We start from the raw sequence: 24,304 nt of genomic DNA on the forward strand, positions 1-24,304 counted from the left end.
CAAACTTGGCCTGTCGCTGCTACCGGGTTAACTTGTTTTCCCGAGACTGAAAAACAATCCTATTCTAGCAATGAAGGCACCAGAAAGAAATTGGCAAGTGTTGCATATTAATGTAGATAGTATTAAATAAATCATCTTTAATCCAAGGCAGGCCCCCTCAGCACTTCTTTTTTTAAATGAGTATGTCTCATTTAGTACGAATTTACATATATATATATATATATATATATATATATATATATATATATATATATATATATTATATATATATATACATTGATCTAAACCAATCTAAGGAAAATGAAAATTGATAGGGAAGATAATGCTAATAATAATGGTAATTCCATACTCCTAAAAGAAAGATTACTAGTATTGGGATCACCCTTCATCAAGTGGATGCTCACCTTCTAAGGAGTGTGTCAAAAACACCCTCGCCCATGTGAAGTGATGGAGGGTGCCATGTGAAGCACTCCAGAGATAACAGTGGTGACAGCACCATGTTCTTCAGTGATGTTGGGCAGTGATGGAGGGTGCCATGTGAAGCTCTCCACAGATAACAGTGGTGACAGCATCATGTTCTTCAGTGATGTTGGGCAGTGATGGAGGGTGCCATGTGAAGCTCTCCAGAGATAACAGTGGTGACAGCACCATGTTCTTCAGTGATGTTGGGCAGTGATGGAGGGTGCCATGTGAAGCTCTCCACAGATAACAGTGGTGACAGCACCATGTTCTTCAGTGATGGCAGGCAGTGATGGAGGGTGCCATGTGAAGCTCTCCACAGATAACAGTGGTGACAGCATCATGTTCTTCAGTGATGTTGGGCAGTGATGGAGGGTGCCATGTGAAGCTCTCCACAGATAACAGTGGTGACAGCACCATGTTCTTCAGTGATGGCGGGCAGTGATGGAGGGTGCCATGTGAAGCTCTCCAGAGATAACAGTGGTGACAGCATCATGTTCTTCAGTGATGTTGGGCAGTGATGGAGGGTGCCATGTGAAGCTCTCCAGAGATAACAGTGGTGACAGCACCATGTTCTTCAGTGATGGCAGGCAGTGATGGAGGGTGCCATGTGAAGCTCTCCAGAGATAACAGTGGTGACAGCACCATGTTCTTCAGTGATGTTGGGCAGTGATGGAGGGTGCCATGTGAAGCTCTCCACAGATAACAGTGGTGACAGCACCATGTTCTTCAGTGATGTTGGGCAGTGATGGAGGGTGCCATGTGAAGCTCTCCAGAGATAACAGTGGTGACAGCACCATGTTCTTCAGTGATGTTAGGCAGTGATGGAGGGTGCCATGTGAAGCTCTCCAGAGATAACAGTGGTGACAGCACCATGTTCTTCAGTGATGGCAGGCAGTGATGGAGGTGCCATGTGAAGCTCTTCACAGATAACAGTGGTGACAGCACCATGTTCTTCAGTGATGTTGGGCAGTGATGGAGGGTGCCATGTGAAGCTCTCCACAGATAACAGTGGTGACAGCACCATGTTCTTCAGTGATGTTGGGCAGTGATGGAGGGTGCCATGTGAAGCTCTCCACAGATAACAGTGGTGACAGCACCATGTTCTTCAGTGATGGCGGGGGCCCTCACCAGTCTTCTTCATTAAGCTTCTGTCTTCCTGCTTCAGGCTGCAATCAAACAGTTGTTTAGTACCACATTAATATGTTTGGGGCAGATTGAATTATAGCTAACATAGTATACTGTTTGATTGAATATTTGAAAGAATCAAACCTAAACTAACATACTGTTTGATTGAATATTTGAAAGAATCAAACCTAAACTAACATACTGTTTGATTGAATATTTGAAAGAATCAAACCTAAACTAACATACTGTTTGATTGAATATTTGAAAGAATCAAACCTAAACTAACATACTGTTTGATTGAATATTTGAAAGAATCAAACCTAAACTAACATACTGTTTGATTGAATATTTGAAAGAATCAAACCTAAACTAACATACTGTTTGATTGAATATTTGAAAGAATCAAACCTAAACTAACATACTGTTTGATTGAATATTTGAAAGAATCAAACCTAAACTAACCAGGTTACCCCATTCCCAAGCTTGCAGGGTAGGCACTGAAAAAGGTAGATTGAAAAACAGAACTGTATTACTAACCTAAATGAATGTATTATTCTAGTGTTTGTGTTAGAGATAGGTTTACTGTTCAACAGGATGAGGTAGGGTTGTTAAGTTTGAAAATGGCTCTTAATGAAGCAGTAATAGGTTACTATTTTGTCTGTGATTGTTAAATTATTAGCATGTGTAAAAGCTACAACTGCTATATGCTACATAGTAATATTCTATGTATCTATATATCTTTCCCTTTGCCCTAATTAAAGGTTAAATTCAATATCAATGAAAAATTTCTGCTCTTATAAATTGTCAAAATGAGTTGTAGCCTATTCCTAACTGATCAGAATTAGTTTGCATCCTGAGAACACGTGATTGATGTAGTATTTGTTTCAATAGGCTAGAAATTTATCATTTAAATCAACACAAGGTTATGTTAGCCAGTCATTCATTACATGTGTTTTTCTTTAGTTTGAGACAAGGTTAGCCAGTCATTCATTACACATGTTTTTCTTTAGTTTGAGACAAGGTTATGTTAGCCAGTCATTCATTACACATGTTTTTCTTTAGTTTGACACAAGGTTATGTTAGCCAGTCATTCATTACACATGTTTTTCTTTAGTTTGAGACAAGGTTATGTTAGCCAGTCATTCATTACAAATGTTTTTCTTTAGTTTGAGACAAGGTTATGTTAGCCAGTCATTCATTACAAATGTTTTTCTTTAGTTTGAGACAAGGTTATGTTAGCCAGTCATTCATTACACATGTTTTTCTTTAGTTTGAGACAAGGTTATGTTAGCCAGTCATTCATTACATGTGTTTTTCTTTAGTTTGAGACAAGGTTATGTTAGCCAGTCATTCATTACATGTGTTTTTCTTTAGTTTGAGACAAGGTTATGTTAGCCAGTCATTCATTACATGTGTTTTTCTTTAGTTTGAGACAAGGTTATGTTAGCCAGTCATTCATTACATGTGTTTTTCTTTAGTTTGAGACAAGGTTATGTTAGCCAGTCATTCATTACATATGTTTTTCTTTAGTTTGAGACAAGGTTATGTTAGCCAGTCATTCATTACATTCATTTGAGTAGCTTCCATAACCTTCTCTCGATGGACAGAAGTGACAAAACAAATGACTAACATAACCTGGTCTCAGTGTTACAAAGGGCAGAGCAAGTTAATAGTGACAGAAATAAACATTACAAAAGATTTAACAAGCGAAGGGACAGGAGCACGCATTGCTACAGATGACACAGTAACCCAAGTGTGATAGGGATTGTAATGTTACGGAAGATATGGTGACGTAAGTGACGAGGACCGAGCGTTACAGACAGCGTAGTGACTTAAGCATGACAGGGATTGTAGAAAGATTGTAGAATGATTGTATAAAAAAAGATACAGTAACTCAGCAGTGACATAGATACGTAATGTTACTGAGGACATGGTAACTTACGTATGATGAGGATCGTAATGTTGCAGATGAACTAACAATAATTTAAGTGTCAGAATTCATCATGTTACAAATGGCATATTAATTTTAGTGGCATGGATCAGAATGTTACAAAATATATACGTATATTAAGCGGCACGGATCGTAATGTTACAAGATACATGGTACCCACACCGATATGTATACGTAATGTTAAATGACATAGTAACTTAAATTAAATGGATATATTACGCTAAAAAAGCTTAGTAGCCAAAGTGACATGTATACGTAATGTTACAAATGGCATAGTAACAAATAAAATGGATACGTAATGTTAACAAGACTTACTAACCGCAGTGAATGAATGCGTAATGTTAACAAAACTTAGTAACCAAAGTGACATATACATAATGTTAGGGATGACACAGTAACTTAAATATAATGGTTAGTAATGTTAACAAGACTTAGTAACCAAAGTGACATATACGTAATGTTAGGGATGACACAGTAACTTAAATATAATGGCTAGTAATGTTAACAAGACTTAGTAACCAAAGTGACATATACATAATGTTAGGGATGACACAGTAACTTAAATATAATGGTTAGTAATGTTAACAAGACTTAGTAACCAAAGTGACATATACGTAATGTTAGGGATGACACAGTAACTTAAATATAATGGCTAGTAATGTTCATAGCTGGGTGTTATCGCGATAAGTTATCGTGATACTTTATCGCTGATAACAAAATCGGGTTATCAGCCATCCGTTACTTAATTATTTAAATATATATCAGTATCTTCGTTACTTTTGTAGCCAAACTTGCGATAATCGCTACTTTTTTCCGCCTCAGGAAAAAAAAAGTCTCCTCCCTACTGCGCATGCGTGGCCCGGGTGCCCGGTGTTGTATGAAAAAACTTCGGGGTATGAAATATCTTCAGTGAAGAGATTTCATACTTAGATCATTAACATTGAAACACTAGGTTATTTTTTATGTTAGACTAAAAAATCAGAGAGAAAAATCATTTAACTTTGCCCCAAAAATGATTATTCACTGCCTCAAATTTGATGTTCCATATTCGTTTGTGAGCATGCCATGGTATTATTAAAGGCACCCGGTGTTGTGTTATTTGATGTCCCATCGTCAAAAGCTGGCGGTTTTGTTTACAAACACTGGTCTCTCGTGAAGTGCGCATGTTCAGACCAGTAAGCCTAGCCCTGTACAGTCTCACAAAGCTTTTTAACACATTAAGTGTTGCTGGAAGGCTGAATCAGACATACAGTACCACCATCCTGGCTGTTTCTAGAACGACACTCTGTACATATAAAATACAACTCGTACAGAGTGTCGTTCTAGGTAGAAACAGCGAGGATGGTGGTAGTGGTACTGTATGTCTGATTCAGCCTTCCAGCAACTCTTAATTATGGTTAAAGCTTTATGAGACTGTACAGGTCAACGCTGCTGGTCTGAGCATGCAGTTCACGAGAGACCGGTGTTTGTAAACAAAAGTGCCAGCTTTTGACGGTGGGGACGCCAAATAACACAACACTGATTCAGGCGTTTCTAGTATTACCGTCCTTAGGTACGTGTCAACGTGTGGTTTTCAGGTTTTGTAAGTTTTCTAAAATACAGATAATGAAAATTTGAATTCATCTAGGTTTTTTATTTGAAATATCAATATAGTATCGTTTTCGCCTATCCTACTTATCGCTAGCAAGTATCGGAATTGTGGATTTATATCGGGTATTGGTTATCGCCTATATTTGTGTCTCCAGTTAACGAATATCAGTTATCACCGATAAGGTTTTCCATTATCAGTTATCGGTTATTGGGAATAAGGTTTTCTGTTATCGTTAGCTATGGTAATGTTAACAAGACTTAGTAACCAAAGTGACATATACGTAATGTTAGGTTTAGGGTAGGCGGTGGCCGAACTGGTAGCGTACTGGGCCCACATTCACCGCGTGATGGACAACGCGGGCTCGAATCCCCACGCTACCACCTCGGATTTTTCGGTCACCGCCGAGTGGCTTAAAACTACCCACATGCTGTCCTGAAGACCACCCATCAACCCAGACTCTAGAGGAAGCCATCCAAGTGAAACAAGAACGAGTTCCGGGGGGCAGCATGAGCCAATGCAAGATGGCACCACTATAAAAACACTCACCTGCGCCTGAACGGGCTGGGCCGACCATCAGGCCCCACCTGGAAGAAGCCTTGGGCCGACCATCAGGCCCCACCGGGAAGATGCCTACCGGCGCAATAGGCAGCAACGTAAAAAAGGGATGACACAGTAACTTCAAGATAACATGGATCGTAATGTTACATCTACACAAAGAGGAGAAACGAGCATAACAGTGAGTGCCGGGTTGCCGTAATCTTGCCTCGACGAACAGAGATCAAATTAACATACGACATAGGAATTGCAGTTACTAATACAAGTAACTCTCGATTCTGTGAATATTGCGTCCGTGAAGAGGTCGCATAAAAAAAAAACAATGTAAATCAAACAAGAGGTAGGTTTCTGTCGAAAAATAAATACCGTATTTTCCAGCGTATAGCGCGCACCTTTTTCGCACAAGAAATGCCTGAAAGTTTAGCCCTGCGCGTTATACGCCGAATGTACAAATTTTTAATGACTCTTTTTTCTTCTTTGAGGTGTTTTTAAGGGTCTGTTTTTTGTCTTATCCAATAACAACTGCAAACTTACCTATATTATTGTTTATAATCCATCATAGTCCATAGCTGTCTTATAATATGTTACCATAGAATACAGGGCGATCAAATAACTTCTATACAAAAATGAAATCGGTGGAGGATCGCCCACGCCTTGCTGTTATCCCGTTTTACAAGCTACATAAAAATCATATTGGAAAAAAATATCCGTGTTCATTATTAATTATTGATATTAGTGAGAATAATGGGGTAAATATGATATCAGAAACTGTACATCATGAGTTTTGTACGAGTTATTTCGCGCAATACCAGCCCGGACGCCATTTGCATTGTTTACAAACCACAACCACACCCATACAACAAACAGCTGCATGCCACGTGTCACCAGAACCGTGTGAATTGTGTCTTGCCTAGTTGTCTGTCATAACCTACGAGTGATGGTGGGAATAATATGCTTATTCACTTCATTCAGTGGAGAGAGAGAGAGAGAGAGAGAGAGAGAGAGAATATCCATATCACCGAGATATCCACTCAGGCACTCAGTCTCAGCCTCACTCGTGTGAGGAAGAAATGAGGGACACCATGAGCGGCTGGCTAGTATTGGTACCGGTACCGAGCAGTCTGATACCGGTACCGTACCGTATAGCTGGTACCGTTAGTACCGGTACCTGCCCACCCCTATTGTTGAGTAGCGTGGCAGCGTGGGTACTGTATTGTTGTTCAAGTGGCGCGCAGGAAGAACTGAGCTCAGCTGTGTGGCCACGGCCCCGTATGAGTCCAGTTGCTTGAGACATCTGGTGGCCACTCCATAAAATATCACGTATAAGTGAAAAAACGTGTAAATTAAACACTTATTTGGATTTTGGACCCCGGGTTATTTAAAAAAACGCGTAAACCAAACTCGCGTAAATCGAGAGTTACCACAAGCATTTCGTAGGTAAGGTTGACAAGTTATATTCCATTAGTTTAAATGACGTAATCTTGCCTTGACGTACAGAGATCAAATAAACATACGACATAAGAGTGAATTGAAGTTACTTATACAAACATCTCAAAGGCAAGGTTGGCGTAACTTATATTTTGCTATTTTAAAGGATGTAATCTTCCCTATACATACAGATCAAAGTAACATATACGACATATGAAATGAATTGAGGTTACTTATACAAACATACCAGTGAATTGAGGTTAGTTATACAAACATACCAGTGAATTGAGGTTACTTATACAAACATACCAGTGAATTGAGGTTACTTATACAAACATACCAGTGAATTGAGGTTACTTATACAAACATCTCGCAGGTTAAGGTTGACATAACTTATATATCGTTAGTTTAAGAGACGTAATCTTGCCTATACGTACAGAGATCAAAATAACATATCTCGAGGGTAGGATTCACGTAACTTGTATTTCATTAGTTTAAGGTTACGTATACTTACAATAACGTTGTAAAGAGGGAAAGAATAAAGGAAAGAAAGAAGGTGTGTCGAAAGGTCATCTTATCGCCTACACACACCTAGAGACAAACATTGGGGCGAGGAGGGAGGAAGGTGGCACACACACACACACACACACACACACACACACACACACACACACACACACACACACACACACACACACACACACAAATGAAAATAAAAACACTGAGCCACATACCCCAATCAAACACCTCCACACTAAACATCCTCCTTCGACCGTCCATGTTGAGAGGAGCAGGAGGAGGAGGGCGAGGAGGAGGAGGAGGAGGAGGAGACGAGAGTAGACGTGGAGCCGCCAGCGATGGAGTTGGCGGCTGTTCCTCCGTCCTTCCCTTCAGCGGCTGCGACGGGTGACTTCTTGGCCGCTGCCGCCGCCTTGTCCATCTTCTTCCGGTGGATTTGGTACTCAGCGATGAGCCGGCAGGTTGGCATGAAGAACACCTGGGTGGGGAGGGAAGGGGAGGTAAGGGGAGTTAGGTTAAGGTAGGCTAGGGTAAGGGAGAATAGGTTAAGTTAGGGGAGGTCATGTAGTTTTATCTTTTAGGGTTCAAGGGCAATAAAACAAAAAAGGCATAAAAAACACTAGGTCCTGCCCCTGAACAGAGAGAAGGAAAAATGACAACGGGGCATAATTACCAGTGAGGGGGCGAGTCTCTCAAACTTGTCGCCCACCATCCAGTGATTGTACCTGGCGAACAGCATCATGAGGGCCAGGACCAGGTTGGCAAACTGCTTCACACGCTCTGAAAGACACAGAAACTGCTCAGCAAGGACTGTAGGCGGGCATCCTCAACACTTCCCCTCACATCAACTCTTTCCAAAGGCCAAGAAAAGGTATCAATTGCATTCTAATGACGTGAGGTAATCCAGCTTTCCAGACAGACAACAGATCAAAAATAGACAAACTATGTAGAGGAAGCATTAGTTTGAGAAGGCTATAAGAAAATCCAGCTTTCCAGACAGACAACAGATCAAAAATAGACAAACTATGTAGACATCTTTTCCCAAATTTCAAAATGGCGCACCTTCACCCTGCCTCGGAGTCCCCGCATGGGGGGGGGAACACTCTATATACTATGATCAATAGTTTTAAGCCTGTAAAGAATAACCATTGTATAAAATGGAAATAAAGTTTCTGATTCTCATTCCCTTCCCTTCCCTTCCCTTATCTTTCTCTCCCTTCCCTTCCCTTTCATTCCATTCCCTTCCCTTTCCTTCCTTGACCTTCCATTCCCTTCTCCTCTCTTCCCTTCCCTTTCTTTCTCTTCTCTTCTTCTAATCAAAAATAGATTAGATAAATTCATGGACAGCGATATTAGGTGGGGTTAGATACACGAGAGCTTAGGTTCAAAAGGCTGCCTTGTACAGGCCTACCGGCCTCTTAGAACTCTACGTTCTTATGTTCTTATATTTCTTCCCTTCCTTGACCTTCCCTTCTCTTCCCTTCTTTCCTTGACCTTCCCTTCCCTTCCTCGACCTTCCCTTCCCTTCCTTGACCTTCCCTTCTCTTCCCTTCCTTAACCTTCCCTTCTCTTCCCTTCCCTTTCTCAACCTTCTCTTCCTTTCCTCTCCCTTCCCTTCTGTTCCCTTCCCTCACTCACCTCATCACTGGTTGGTCAAGTTATACACAAGCTCGGAGGAGTGGAAGATGCACTGGTGAGGAGGCTGGAAGACCACGAGGGGCGGCGCCAGGCTCACCATTAGACTGGGGAGGTACACGTGGGTTGCTCTGCGGAGAAAGTGCGCACCAGGTTACCTATTCAATTTGTTTTTCCAGAAGAGAGAGAGAGAGAGAGAGAACTATCACTACAAGCTACAGAAACCCAGAGACAGAGACAGACAGACCAAATGAGAAGTAGACATAAAACAGCCATTATCAAGACACCTCTCCACCACAAATTGACCTCTCTCTTGGCCACTCTTTACTTTCGTCTATTATGGCAGCGGTGAGTAGCGGGCCTTTTTTTCTATGCACTTTTTGTTGCCCTTGAGCCGTCTCCTTTGTTGTAAAAATAAATAAATAAATAAAAGCTACAGAAATCCAGAGAGCCAGACACAGAGAAAATGAGACAGCAAAAGGAAGAAGAAGAAATGAAAAGGAAAACTAAGACAAGGAGAGGAAGAGAGAAATGAAAAAGAAGAATGAAAGGAAAACGGTGAAAAATAAGACATAAGAACAGAAGAACAAAAATGAGAACGAGGAAAATGAAACAGGGATAAGTAGAGAAAGAGAAGGAAAGCAATACTACCAAAGAGACAGACACAGAGAAAATGAGAAGTAGATAAAACAACCATTAGCACTAAAAGCTACAGAAATCCAGAGAGAGACAGAGACAGACAAAGACATAGACAGACACAGAGACACAGACAGACACAGAGACACAGACAGACACAGAGACACAGACAGACACAGAAAAACAGAGACAGACAAAGACATAGACAGACACAGAGAAAATAAAACAGAAAAACAACCATCACAGCTACAGAAATCCAGAGAGAGACAGACAAAGACACAGAGAGACAGACAGACAGACAGACAGAGAAATGAGAAGCAAATAAAACATCAGAGAGACAGAGACACACAGGGGAGAGAAAATGAGAGAAAAAGCAGAGACAGACAAAGACAAAGAGAGCCAGACAGAGAGAGAAAATGAGAAGCAAATAAAACATTCAGACACACAGACATAGACAGACCCATCAATTAAAAGCCACAACCAGAGATAGAGACAGAGAGACATGCGAACAAAGAAAAATGGGTTCAACTCACCCAATCAGCTCAGGGACGAGGAGTTCAGGAGACCGTACTCAAGCCTCATAATGATGTCACCGTCCGGGTCCTGCTTGTCCTTCTGCAATCACCACCAACAGCGAGGTAAAAATAGTCGCCGAGTCAAATCCTGCCACACCACACCACACCCAGCCACACCACATTACCCTCCCTTTCCTTCCCCTTTTCTTCCCTTCCTTGGGATTTCCTTCCCTTGCTCTGCCTTCCCTTCCCTTCCCTTCCCGTTCTTGGGCTAGCCTCCCCTTCCCTACTGCAGCCTTGCCTTCCTCTTCCTCCCCTTCCTCCCTCTTCCCTTCCTCTCCCTCCCATCCCCTTCCTTACCTCGGTCACTATAACTACTGTAGGCAGACACACTTCAGAAGTGGATCTTCATGTGCCTGGCAATGTCTCTCTTTGTCTTAAAGAGCTTTCCACAAACATCACACTTGAACTCTCTAAGGCCATAGTGCCTGAAGACATGTTGATTGAGTGCCTGCTTCCTGCTGAACCTCTTCCCGCACTCTTCACACTCATGACTCTTTACACCAGTGTGTGTAAGGTGTGTCTATCAAGGGTACCCTTCTGGCTGAACTTTTCCCATACCTTACATTCATAGTTCTTCATACCTGAGTGTGTAAGGGTGTGTTCATCAAGATGACACTTATGCCTGAATTTCTTCGTACATTCCTTACATTCATAGTTCTTCACACCAGTGTGTGTAAGGGTGTGTCTATCAAGGTTACCCTTCAGGCTGAATTTTTTCCCACATTCCTTACATTCATAGTTCTGCACACCAGTGTGTGTAAGGGTGTGTCTATCAAGGTTACCCTTCAGGCTGAATTTTTCCCACATTCCTTACATTCATAGTTCTTCACACCAGTGTGTGTAAGGGTGTGTGTATCAAGGTGACTCTTCTGGATGAATTTTTTCCCACATTCCTTACATTCATAGTTCTTCACACCAGTGTGTGTGTAAGGGTGTGATATCTTAGGCCTTCCCTTGAGGTGAATTCTTTTCCACACTCCAGACACACAAACTTCCTCTCTCCTTTGTTGCTGGAGTTGCTAGCAGCAAGTTGCTTCATCTGCTTACCTCTGACCCTCCTGCCCCTTGCAGCAGTCTGCTCCTGCTTGTCTGGAGTACTCATGCCTCTTCTTCTTCTGGGGTGTTCTAGGGGGCTGTTAGGCAGTGTTGTTGTTGTTGTTGTTGTTATGGGCAGCGGCCAGTAGTCGCTCACATGAGCCCTGGTGTCATCCTGTGAGGGCCTCACTGGCTGCCCCGTCTTCCTGAGGAAGGCACAGGAGGGGCGGGTGGCTGCTGCTTCCTGCCGTGAGGGATGGACGCCTGCCGCCGCCTGGTCCAAGGTGGCCGCCACGTCCAGGGAGGGAGGGAGTTGGTGTCGTGGCTGGGAGTGGAGGCGGGGCAGTGCAGCAGCAGCAGCAGGAGGTGCTCAATGGTCTCCTCGACGGTCCTGCAGCAGCAGCAGCAGCAGGAGGTGTTCAATGGTCTCCTCGACGGTCCTGCAGCAGCAGCAGCAGCAGGAGGTGCTCAATGGTCTCCTCGACGGTCCTGCAGCAGCAGCAGCAGGAGGTGCTCAATGGTCTCCTCGACGGTCCTGCAGCAGCAGCAGCAGGAGGTGCTCAATGGTCTCCTCGACGGTCTTGCAGCAGCAGCAGCAGGAGGTGCTCAATGGTCTCCTCGACGGTCCTGCAGCAGCAGCAGCAGCAGGTGCCCAACGGTCTCCTCGACGGTCCTGCAGCAGCAGCAGCAGGAGGTGCTCAATGGTCTCCTCGACGGTCCTGCAGCAGCAGCAGCAGGAGGTGCTCAATGGTCTCCTCGACAGTCCTGCAGCAGCAGCAGCAGGAGGTGCTCAATGGTCTACTCGACGGGCCTGCAGCAGCAGCAGCAGCAGGAGGTGCTCAATGGTCTCCTCGACGGTCCAGCAGCAGCAGCAGCAGCAGCAGGTGCTCAATGGTCTCCTCGACGGTCCTGCAGCAGCAGCAGCAGGAGGTGCCCAATAGTCTCCTCGAGTGTCCTGCAGCAGCAGCAGCAGGAGGTGCCCAATGGTCTCCTCGACGGTCCAGCAGCAGCAGCAGCAGCAGGAGGTGCTCAATGGTCTCCTCGACGGTCCAGCAGCAGCAGCAGCAGCAGGAGGTGCTCAATGGTCTCCTCGATGGTCCTGCAGCAGCAGCAGCAGCAGGAGGTGCTCAATGGTCTCCTCGACGGTCCAGCAGCAGCAGCAGCAGCAGGAGGTGCTCAATGGTCTCCTCGATGGTCCTGCAGCAGCAGCAGCAGCAGGAGGTGCTCAATGGTCTCCTCGATGGTCCTGCAGCAGCAGGAGGTGCTCAATGGTCTCCTCGATGGTCCTGCAGCAGCAGCAGCTGCAGGAGGTGCTCAATGGTCTCCTTGATGGTCCTGCAGCAGCAGCAGCAGCAGGAGGTGCTCAATGGTCTCCTCGACGGTCCAGCAGCAGCAGCAGGAGGTGCTCAATGGTCTCCTCGACGGTCCTGCAGCAGCAGCAGCAGGAGGTGCCCAATGGTCTCCTCGACGGTCCTGCAGCAGCAGCAGCAGCAGCAGGTGCCCAATAGTCTCCTCGACGGTCCTGCAGCAGCAGCAGCAGCAGCAGCAGCAGGGGCAGTGAGGGTCTGGGACCTTCCAGGTAAGGCGGTGCACAGTGTTGTTGTTGTTGTTGTTCTTCTTTTGACCTGTGCCACTTTGTATCGCTTCTTAGGTCCTCCTTCTTTCGTTCCTCTTTTCTTCTTTTTCACTTCTACACACTTTTCTTTTCAGTATACATCACTTTCTTAAGCACTTCATCCTGAAACTTAGGTTTTCTGTCCTTTTCTTTTCCAGATTTATTTGCCTATGTGCTTTGCTATTTTCCACTAGTACACTTTTCACTCCACTTTTACTGTTCAGATCTTTTTTTCCAAACACATGCCAAGAAAATTTTTGTGAGGTATTAATTTCACTGCTTCCTCCTTACTGCCATATAGTCCTAACACAGTACCTCCTCCGTCTTCCTCCTCCAATCTGCTATGCCACTCCTCTTCCCCAATAATTTCCACTACTGATGCCAATAGCCTTTGCCTCTCCTCTTCATACCTGTCACAGGCCACTATCAGGTGCTCTATTGTTTCCTTCTCCCCTATACACAAGCTACAGTTTTGGGTCCTGCTCGTCTCTGCTTCTCCCCTTCTAGAGTTCCAGACCTTGCCTTGAACAGCAGCTTACTCCCCCAGTCTCCCCGGTACCAATTTTCTCTTTCAGGCTTTTGTTTTCTCTTGTACCATTTTAAAGTCGACTTTTCTGCTGCTCCTGCTTGCCATTTTTCCAGGCCATTGGTGGCAATGCATTTCTTGATGTCCTTAACCCTCATTCTGTTCCACTCGTTTTCAAGATTTTCTCTCCTCTTCCATCTAGCTATTTCTTTTTTTCCATGAGGATGTTGTTCTGTCCTCTGTTATCACCTTTTTTACCCATCTTTCTTCACTTAGTCCTTCGATTTTCGTCATAAATCCCATCTTGCCCTTTATAATTCTCTCCTTAAATGTACTCCATCCCATTTCTCCCTTAAGGCCTCTACTGCTGTCCATCTAGGAGCATCACGTCCCCATCTGCCCATGGTGTTCTGCACCTTTTCTAATCTTGCCAGGTCACCTTCCCTGTACTCTGTTATTTCTGACCCGTACAGGCAGTATGGCACCGCTATCCCTTTCCACATACTCCTGCCTACCTCGTATTTATTAATAGTCCTGCTGCCTGCGTTCATGATCATGCCCACCATCCTCCTGGCTTTTCCTTCGTTTATTTTCCTTTGTTTCTCTCCTCCTACTCCCTCTTTGCTGACTTCCAATCCCAAGTATGTGTACTTCTCCACTCCCTCTATTATGGTGTTTCCCAGGACCCACTGGCTATTGGCATTGTTGTTAAATTCTATGGCCTTACATTTCCTGGCACTGAATTTCATCTTCCACTCCCTCCCATACTCGTTGGTAATCCTCAGTAGCTCCTCCATATCTGCCTTGTTTTCTACCATGAGTACAATGTCATCTGCATAAGCTAAGCACCCAAGTTTTCTGTCTCCTACTCCTACTCCTTTTTCTGATTTTCACCAGGAGTTCTTCTACATAAAAGTTAAACAATGTTGGTGACATCACACATCCCTGTCTCACTCCAACATTGTTCTCCGTCCAGTCCGTGGTGGTGTCTCCCAAAGTGAATTTTAGCATATTTTCATTGTACATCTCCTTTATCACCTCTGCCACTTTGCTATCTATTCCAATGTGCTTTAACAATTTCATTAGCTTGCTTCTGTCCACTGTGTCATATGCCTTTTCAATATCTATAAACATCAGGTACAGCTCTTTTCCTCGCTTCTTATTTCTGTTTATTATTTCTTTAAGAACCAACACATTTTCCAGCCCTCCTCTTCCTTCTCTGAATCCACTCTGTTCTTCTCCCCACGCCTTGGATTCCTCTGCCCACATTTTCAGCTTTTCATTCAAGATTTTTCCAAATATCTTTGCCATGATGTTCATGACTGAAATGGGCCTATAATTTTCTATTTCCTCCTTAGGTTTCCCTTCTCCTTTGTGAATCAGTGTTACTCTGCTTCTTTTCCAGTCTTGTGGGATCACACCCTCCTCCAGTATTATTTGGAACATTTCATGCAGGATATGTTTGAGTCTTTCTCCTCCATATTTTATAAATTCACTGAGCACTCCATCCGCTCCGCCTGCTTTTCCATTCTTTATACCTTTTAGTGCTTTTTCCACATCCTTCAGTTCAATTGTAACACCTCCCATTTCTTTTTTGTCACTGTATATTGTTGGATCTCCCGTTTGGTCTTCCTCAGTGTTGGTCTGCACTATGCCCCTCCAGTATCCCTCTATTGCCGTTCTTATCTCTTCATCATTGCTGGTTTCTTTTCCCTCTATCCTCAGCTTCACTTCCTGGTTCGTTTCTCTACCTCTCAGGTTCCTCCGCAGTCTTTTCCATCCCTCTTTCTTTCTCTTGGAGGCATCTCGTTTAGTTTCTGAGCCTGCTCCTCCTCCCATATTGCTATCTTCTTACTCATCAGTATCTGTGTTTTCTTTTTCTCCTTCTTATAGGTGTCCCATGCCTCTTGCCATTTTTGTCTGTAACTGTTCCCCTTGCTTCGTCATCATTTTGCTCAGGTCTCTCTGCTTCCTGTTCTCTTTTTTCCTGGTGCTCCATGCTTCTTCCACCTCTTTGTCCCACCATCCTTTTTGCCTTGTCTTCCCTTCTTTGAATCTTTTGTTTCCAACATTTTTCTTTGCTTCTTTTAGTATTGTTCTTTTTATTCTTTGTTCCCACTGGGTTATTGTTGCCTCCCCTTTCTCTCTGCATCCCTGCATTTGTTCATCCAGTCTCCTGCTATATGTCTCCCAGTCAGCTTCTGATAAATTCCACTTTTCTCTCCATCGGGTCTTTTTTTCTCCCCTTTCTTTCTTCCCTTCACCACAGGTTACCCCTATCAGCACATGGTCTGAGATGTCAATTTCTTAATTTTGCAGATCAAGCACTTCTTTTTCATCACTTCTTCATTCACTAAAATGTAATCTATGGCTGACTCTGCACCTCTGTCTCTCCATGTAATAGTGTTTTCCAGTTCCCAGTTTTTAATTCTTAATTTTCTATTTTCTGCAAAATCCAGGATCATCATCCCATTTATGTTAGTTCTCTCATTATTGAGCGCAATGTGTCCGTTTAGATCTCCCATAATCACCCACTTCTCCTTGCCTATTTCCATGCCGATTTCTGTCATTAGATCAAATAGTTCCTTGTTTTCTTCATAGTTTTCTGGTCCCTCCACTCCCATATACACCACTGTGATCCACCACACTTCTTTCACATCCTTGATTTTTACCGTGATAATATCTCCTTTTCCATGGGTCAGCCTGTTTTCCATTTCTTTGCATAACTGCACTTCTGACATACTCCTGCCTTCTTTCTCCTTCATTATTACTCCCACGCCACCACCTTTCTTTTCTCCAACCTTCCTTCCTTTTCCTATGCATGTCCATCCTCCTTCTTCCCATTTGATGCTATTGTGCCAACCTGTCTCTCCTACTCCAACGACATCATACTCCTCTCCTTCCTTCAATACAGTTCTCCATTTTCCTTCGTTCCAACCCCTTGTATTAATGAAGGCCAATAGCATCTGTCCTTTCTGCGCCTTCTCCTATCTCACTCTTCCTCTTATTCCTTCCCTCTGCTGGGCCCATTCCACAATGTTCCACCCCATCCACCTTTTTCCCAGGTAGGAGAGGTGAATGCCGTCCCTTCCCCACACTTCTCCCCAAGGCATTCCCTCCCACAGTTGTAGGCCATCACAGCTCCAGTCCTCTTGTTTCTCTATCAGTTTCTTGTTTATCCACTGTCTCTGTTCTTCGTATCTTGTTCTCTCCTTTCCCCACCTCTTTGTCAGGCCGATGATCAATGGCTTGTTTATAACTTTCTCTTTTAGCATTTCTACCACTTCTCTTATCATTCTTAGAGTTCTCCACTCGCCCACTTCCTCCAGTTTGTTTCCCCCTCCTTCCACCACCACTAAGTCCTCCTGCCCAATCTCTTCCAGGTGGTCTCTCACTGTTGTGCGTATTGCCTCCATGCTGGCTCCTCTTTCGGTTCTGTCCATAAGTTTGTAGTAACCGTCCGACAGGAAATGTATTTCCCTCCCAACTCCCTGCAGTACACTGTCTCCAAACAACCAAAGTTTTTTCAATAGCTTACCAGATTTCTTCATCTTTAACTGCTCCCAATGCTTCACCTTCGTCCATGCTTGGGTCCCCACCCCTGTCCATGTTACAGCATCCTGTGTTGTCTCGTCCTCCTTTTTTCGTTGCCTCTCCTCCAGCTGGGTTTCAATCATCGCTGGGGGTTGATGTTCTTTGTTGCTTTCCATTCCTCCTCCTCCGACTGGTTTGCTTGGTGGCTTTTCTGTTATCTGGGCCCGTATCCTTGAGAGCTATTAACTTTTACTCTTAAAGTTACTATCAAAGTTAATAGTTTCAAATTATTAAGAGTAAAAGCTATCCTCGTCAACTTTGAGTGTAGGTATTAGCAAATCCTGGCTATTATCTTCTTCTTCTTCTTCTTTATGGCGGGCTCGTTGCTAAGGACGCCTCCGTGCAAAACGTAAACATCCGACATGAATTAAGTATATATTTCAAAAGAATAATAAAGAAAAGATGTATAAATGTACAACAGAAACATAATAAATGGCAAACACAAGAAAATACTGAGTTTTGTGGCAGATAGAAGCAGCCTCCAAGGCTGCTTTTACTCCGTCACTCGTCAATACCGTTATCTCCCTTCCTGCGTCACGACTTGCTCTGCTGAAATTACCGCACCATAACCACGTCATCTGCCCCAATGATCTACGGGCCGGAGAACCAGCGCAGAAAAGGAGTAAGTTTAATTGGTCGCCAGATGAAACGGTCTTCTTACATCAAATTCAAGAAAAAATACGTATAATCAGAGGGTGTTATGGGAAGAGTATCACCCCTGAGGATAAGAAGAGAGCGTGGACTGAAGTGGCAGAAGCTGTAACAAGGTTGGTAATCACATATTCATGGTTCAATCAGCTTACAAACTAACCTAACCTAATTTTTTGCATAATAACACAACCACTGACCTTCCAAACAGAACATACCTTTTCATTCTGTATCTGAATAGTTTCATTATGACCATTTCTGCCACAACCCCCTCTCCCTCAACAACCTAACATAACTAAACCTAACCATGCCAAACCTGCCCCGTCCTACCGAACACATCCTAACTTAACATGCCAAGTTTGTTGGGGGGGAAGAGGGGGTTGGTATAGATAGTTAAGGCATATTTGCCCTGTTTTCATTCTTTATTTATTTTTATTTGTTTATTATTTTTTTTATTGGGGGGGGGGGGGGGGTGCTAGGCATGCCAGACTATTGACACTTTTACAAGTACTTTATGTCAAGACTATATGGGAATAGGTAGGTTTTGTGAAAATGGTAAAGTAAGATTAAAATAGTATATTTATAGCATTGGTCAAACAGATTATGGTGATACAATGTTAGATTGGAATGTACTCAAGATAATGAAATTAAGGTTAACGCTTTTATTTTTTTTGTTACATATTCACATATCCATGATTCAAGTAACTTGCAAACTAACGTAACCTCGTGAAATGGGTATTTTTGTATACAAACACAACCACAGAGTTTCCAAACAGGACATACTTTTTCCTACTGCTCCATGTGAATAGCATCATCATGACCATTTCTGCTGCAACCCCCACTCCCTCAACAATCTAACATAACTAAACCAACTCCTGCTAAACCTGTCCAACCTAACACGTCCTAACCTAACATGGTAGGTCCCCAAGTTTGTTAGGGTGGAAAGGGGGTTAGTATAAGAGAGTCAAGTCATATTTACCTGTTATTTTATTTATTCCTTATTGAGATTTTTTTTTTTTGGGGGGGGGGTTGGGTTGGGCATGCCAGACTCTCAACACTTTTACAAGTATTTTATGTTAAGACTATATCGTAATAGGTAGATTTGATGAGAATGGTAAAGTAAGATTAAAATATTATTTTGATAGCATTGGTCAAACAGTTTCTGGTGATATAATGTTAGGTTAAAAGTACTCAAAAGAATGGAATTAAGATTAATGCTCTGATTTTTTTTGTATAGCTGTATTGTGTAATATCATCCTACTTAGAGAAAAGCATTTTAGAAAAGTAGGTAAAGAAAAGTAGTATATATGGCCATGTTCATAACAACTAAAAAGTTAATGTCTTTTGATGCATGTAAATAAAAAACTGGTACTGATTTAGCTTTCCATCACAGCATGTATTAAATGTTATTGGAGAAGGTATGGGAAATAAAAAGCATGCCATAGTGAAACGATTAAGAAACTTGCTTCACATTTATACCCTGACAGTGCCTTCCCTGGGAGTGGACCCCGTACGCAGGATGACTGTGAGAGGCGTTGGTACAACGTACAACAAAAATCAAAGCCTTGCATTGCCAAGTGCAAGAATGAGCAGCGGCAGACTGGTAATTTTTTTGGTTGTTATGTCTTTAAATGTAAAACTTATATTAGTTAGTTTTTTATGTGCTCACAGAATGCAGCTATACTGGCCACAATGCCTTTATTTCAGCTTAAAGTTAATAAGTTCATAGCAGTGAACTGCATATTAGATATAAATTTTTATTTAATGTTAAACTGTCAATGACTATCAATCTATCTAAATACCTTGGTTGTCTTCCCCAGTGAAGGTTTTAGCCAAGACAGGCACACTTACTCACACACTCACACTCATGTACACCACTCTCTCAGCTGCACAGCCCCTGAGGTAAAAAGGCCCTCACTGTATGGGGGATTAGTTGCACAGTTCAGACAGGGAACTTCCACACCAAGGCCTCACAGCATACACTTGTTTACCCCTGCCCCTTCATAACAATGACAATTCCCCCAACACCTGAGTGCCCCATACGTGTGGCACCACAGATACGCAGGCGCCTGCCTATATAACTATGACATTAACTGTGGTAGATAAACTGGTGTATGACATCATAGGCTGCTCGTCTCATGTATTTGAAGGGGTACCAGAGCCACTCAGCATTGACATGATGTGCTAGGGATAGGACAGCAGCAACAGTCAAGCAGCAGTGAAATATTGACTGGCCTGTATGTTTTTAGCAAAAACTTTTATATTCTCATTAAAACAATTTATTAATCACCCTTAAATTCATATTCTTTGTAGATACACACTTTATTAGTATTGCTAGAGACCATCCCAGCACATTGTTCATTACTTGTGGAAAAGATACCATTAGCTGCTCCGGCAACAGCCACTGCTTCAATATCTGCTGGCCCTATGACACCAGCCACTGCTCATCATCTGCTGGCCAATGACACCTGCCACTGCTTCATCATCTGCTGGCCCTATGACACCAGCCACTGGTTCATCATCTGCTGGCCTAATGACACCTGCCACTGCAAGGGATGACAATGAAGCTGCTCCACCACAGTCACCACCTACTTCATCGGAGTTAAGAGATGCCTTTCATAGGGCAGCAGTATAATTTTTTGATGCTGGGGCTGAATATTACTGCCTCAAGGCTATGATTTTCACTTTTTTTTTTTATTACTGAGGTTAGGGTGGAAGGGGTGAAAAATAATCTGTGCTGTTTTTCGACAGAAATGGTTAGCAAATTCATTCAAAGCACAAAATTTACCAGAAAAAAAATTGTGCCATTGTGAGTGGGTTCACTTGAGATTGGGCTCCAATACACCTCCGTGGTCTAGTGGTCAGCATGCCTGGCTTCTACACGGGCCCAGGTTCGAATCCCGGCCCGGGCAGTCGGCGTGCAGCTCACCCAGCTGATCATCCTCCCTCTCGGGCTGGTCGATAAATGACTACCTGGGGAAACTGTGGTAACCCGGATGTCAAACTGGCCCTGTGTTCCGGGGTAATGGGCTCCCTCCCACCACAGGCTCAAGGGCCAATGTCACAGAGATGAGCATTAGCTTATAACACCTTTAGGCACCGATCATATTTGCATTTTATGTAGTCTGATGCAGGCAGGATATTCATTAGCACCTAATTAGACTCATGCTGCTCTCCAGTGCTCTCTGATGAACTCACAATCAAAGATGTAGTATACCTATATGGTAGCATTGAGTAATCTTAGGTCACTTGGTAAAGTGTTCACCTAAGTCCGACCCAAGCTGACAACATAAACCTAAGCGTGTTTGCAAGCTGAGTGTTTAGAATATTGGCATAATAATAAAAGATGCTGAAAACTGGATTCCACTACTTTATTGAATATATGAATAATTATATACTGAATTTGTAATGGAGCCAAGATAAAAAAAAAGCTATGTTTTCAGCGGTCATACCATGATCTCATGAAAATAATTAGGTTGACATATATAATTAATTACTACGTATTTTGGTATGATGACCATTGCACGTTAATACCATAGCTTTGCGAGCATTGAGTAATCTTAGGTCACTTGGTAAAGTGTTCACATAAGTCCGACCCAAGCTGAAAACATAAACCTAAGCATGTTTGCAAGCTGAGTGATTAGAATATGCAGAGCTGGGATTCTGTAGAAAAAATCTACCACCGGTATCGGTAGTCGGTAGCGAGCCGCGTCCAATCGGTATCGGTAGATCGGTAGATTTTTCAGAAATCTACCGATCGGTATAGATTCGGTATTGGTAGATTAAAAAACTCTATAATTATATAATAAAAAAATGCTTTTAAAGGCCCATAACACACTTTTTAAGTTATTTCTCTCTTATTTCGGTTAACTTAAGAATAGAAGTAAATTAGAGTCTTTTAATACCTTTTTTAAGTTCAAAAATACATAACTTATTTAATAAATGAATTTCTCCCTCAAAAAATAAACATCAAACTGAAAAAAAGTTAAATTTAAACAAACTAGACAATACAGCATTATTTATTAACTTTCACAAAATAAATTTCTTCCCAACACAAAAAAAAATTACAACTGAAGCAGTCTTGAGCCTCCTACTCCAGGTCGGTGTCGGCGCCCTTCTTGAGGTAAAATAAAGTTTAAAAAAGGAAAATCACTTGAAAAGTTAAAAGCACAAAACGATTAAGTGCTGCTGCCGCGGCGGGTGGACTTAAAAACACTGCCACTTAAAACACTAGGCGATGAGGCTGAGCACGTTGTCGAGAGCGTAGGAGCTAGAGCGTAGGTGTAGGCTACTCGCGTCGGCAGGCCAAACAGAGGGGCTCCGCCAAAACTTTTGGCGGGAGCGAGAATCTGCTAGGTCGTGGCTGCCTCTGATTGGCTGAGAACGCCCAGAACGGCCGGTGATTGGCTAAGCGTGATGACGTCAAAGTAATACCTGGAATTTCCTGCTAACTGCTTCCCATAGATGCGCTCGAACGTGTTGAAACTTGTCCGTTTCATTTTGCCGGGGTCGTCTTCTCTTAAGTCTTAACAAAAAAGTCCCGCGCTCGCTTATCAATCTACCGATACCGATTGACTGCCAATCATGCGATCGGTAGCGGTATTCGGTAGTTTCTTCAAAATACCGAATGATCGGTATCGGTAGCAGTAATCTACCGCCGGTAGTACCGATCCCAAATGTCAATCGGTAGTCCCAGCTCTGGAATATTGGCATAATAATAAAAGATGCTGAAAACTAGATTCCACTAATAGAGTAATTATATACTGAATTTGTAATGGAGCCAAGATAAAAAGCTATGTTTTTCAGTGGTCATACCATGATCTCATGAAAATAAATAGGTTGACATATATAATTAATTACTACGTATTTTGTTATGATGACTATTGCACATTAATACCATAGCTTTGAATCCAATGATGAATATCTTCAAGCAAGACACAAATAGCAACAGATCGGTCACCAATTCACTCAGTAAACACAATACTCCAGAAAAGTATACACTGAATTCACAATAAAGTTGTTTTTCCACTTGGAACTTTGTAAACAGAAACCAAGTAACCTCGTTTTACTTCACTCATAAGTCATGATGTTCGCGATGTGGTCACCTCGACCTTTCGTTCCTCCTCCCTCACACTGGCAGACGTCTGTAACAAGCTTTCTTACCACCATTATCTCAATATGAATAACCAGCAGCAATAATTATAAATCATATTCTAAATGACATTTTAATGCAATTTTAATGTCATCTTTTTCATTTGCATGTGTGTACCTTTCTGCTGCAAATAAAAGTTTTTTTTCCCATGTTTTGTTTTCCTTAACTCGAATATTTCACATTTTAATCAATAACAAAGGCATCAAACACTAATTGTATGTTCAAGCTATGTTTATTTTTTTTTTTCTGTTGACATAAACTACATCGTTTTCCTTTGGTGCCATTATTTTCACATGGGTACAGTCTATCACTCCCACAACACCGGCAAGTTGGTAGAATTCTGCTTGCTTTACACGGATCTCCACCCTATCAAGGGGAGACTGGATAAACCTCCCGACTACCTACGGGTCATTGAGGGCGGCCAGAGTTTCCACAATCACCCTGCTTACACTACTCTGGCTTACCCCCTAACTCATCACTTGAACACTGCAGCATTTTTCCTGTAGCCAAGTACCTTTAAGTCAAAATCACTTTCAACCCCGGGGTGAGGGAATGCTCCCTTTGAACTGGATCTTGTAGCTCTCTTCTCACCAAATCAGTCACATACTCCATTCCTGCACGGTCTAATATGTATGTCTTGACAAGTTCACCATCGTTATACAGTTCCAAAGCGCCCTATCAAACTCTAAATTGCGGAGGCGGGCTGGACGAGGAGTAGTAGTAGTCGGTCGGGAGTTTTGCCTTTGTAACGCCAGCACTCTCAAGTTAATACCAAAGTTAAGATTAGGTATTAGGCTAATAGTTGTTGAGGATACACTTTGAGAGTGAAGTTAATACCAAAGTCGAAAGTTAATACCAAGTTTAGTATTAATAGTTGTCGAGGATACGGGCTGCCTCGGGCAGCCGCCCTTTTCTTTGTTGCCTCTTCCCTCCCTTCCCCCATTCTGACAGGTTATCTTAGCCACGATACTCACAGGAAAGTCTTGAAGGCTCCACTTCCCGGGTCTGGGCACCAAATGTTGGAATTATCAACACCGTGGCTAAGATCTGGAGGTGAACGGAGGGTAGAGACAGGCTGGTGGCGGCTTGGTCTCGCTCTTCTTGCTGAATCGTGTTTATTTTCAACGACAGGAACTTGTACAAACAAAACCCGAGAAAGGCAAATATATACCTATCTCAGTTCAACTAAGAATACAAAACTTGATTTACAGAAACTAAATGAAATTAATTATAATAAAGGAAAATAATGGATTC

The 24,304-nt window shown here is 42.7% G+C and overlaps 2 long non-coding RNA genes across 17 annotated transcripts; one reads left to right on the forward strand and one right to left on the reverse strand.

Annotated features, from left to right (window-relative positions):
- Positions 1-298: 298 nt before the first annotated feature.
- On the forward strand, positions 299-4,415 carry LOC126984769 (uncharacterized). 16 transcript variants are annotated; one of them, XR_007737658.1, is made up of 4 exons: positions 299-1,062; positions 1,366-2,561; positions 2,609-2,712; positions 2,765-4,415. It is a non-coding gene; the product is annotated as an uncharacterized LOC126984769 (long non-coding RNA). The 16 variants fall into 16 exon arrangements; XR_007737662.1 differs by having other exon boundaries at positions 1,366-2,514; positions 2,562-2,712; XR_007737654.1 differs by having other exon boundaries at positions 1,366-2,514; positions 2,562-2,712; positions 2,817-4,414.
- Positions 1,490-9,481, reverse strand: LOC126984768 (uncharacterized). The gene is made up of 4 exons (XR_007737651.1): positions 9,270-9,481; positions 8,305-8,411; positions 7,847-8,109; positions 1,490-1,628 (listed from the first exon to the last, which is right to left on the reverse strand). It is a non-coding gene; the product is annotated as an uncharacterized LOC126984768 (long non-coding RNA).
- Between the last annotated feature and the right edge of the window lie 14,823 nt (positions 9,482-24,304).

Source organism: Eriocheir sinensis, chromosome 57 (genome assembly GCF_024679095.1).
Source record: "Eriocheir sinensis breed Jianghai 21 chromosome 57, ASM2467909v1, whole genome shotgun sequence".
NCBI lineage: Eukaryota > Metazoa > Arthropoda > Malacostraca > Decapoda > Varunidae > Eriocheir > Eriocheir sinensis.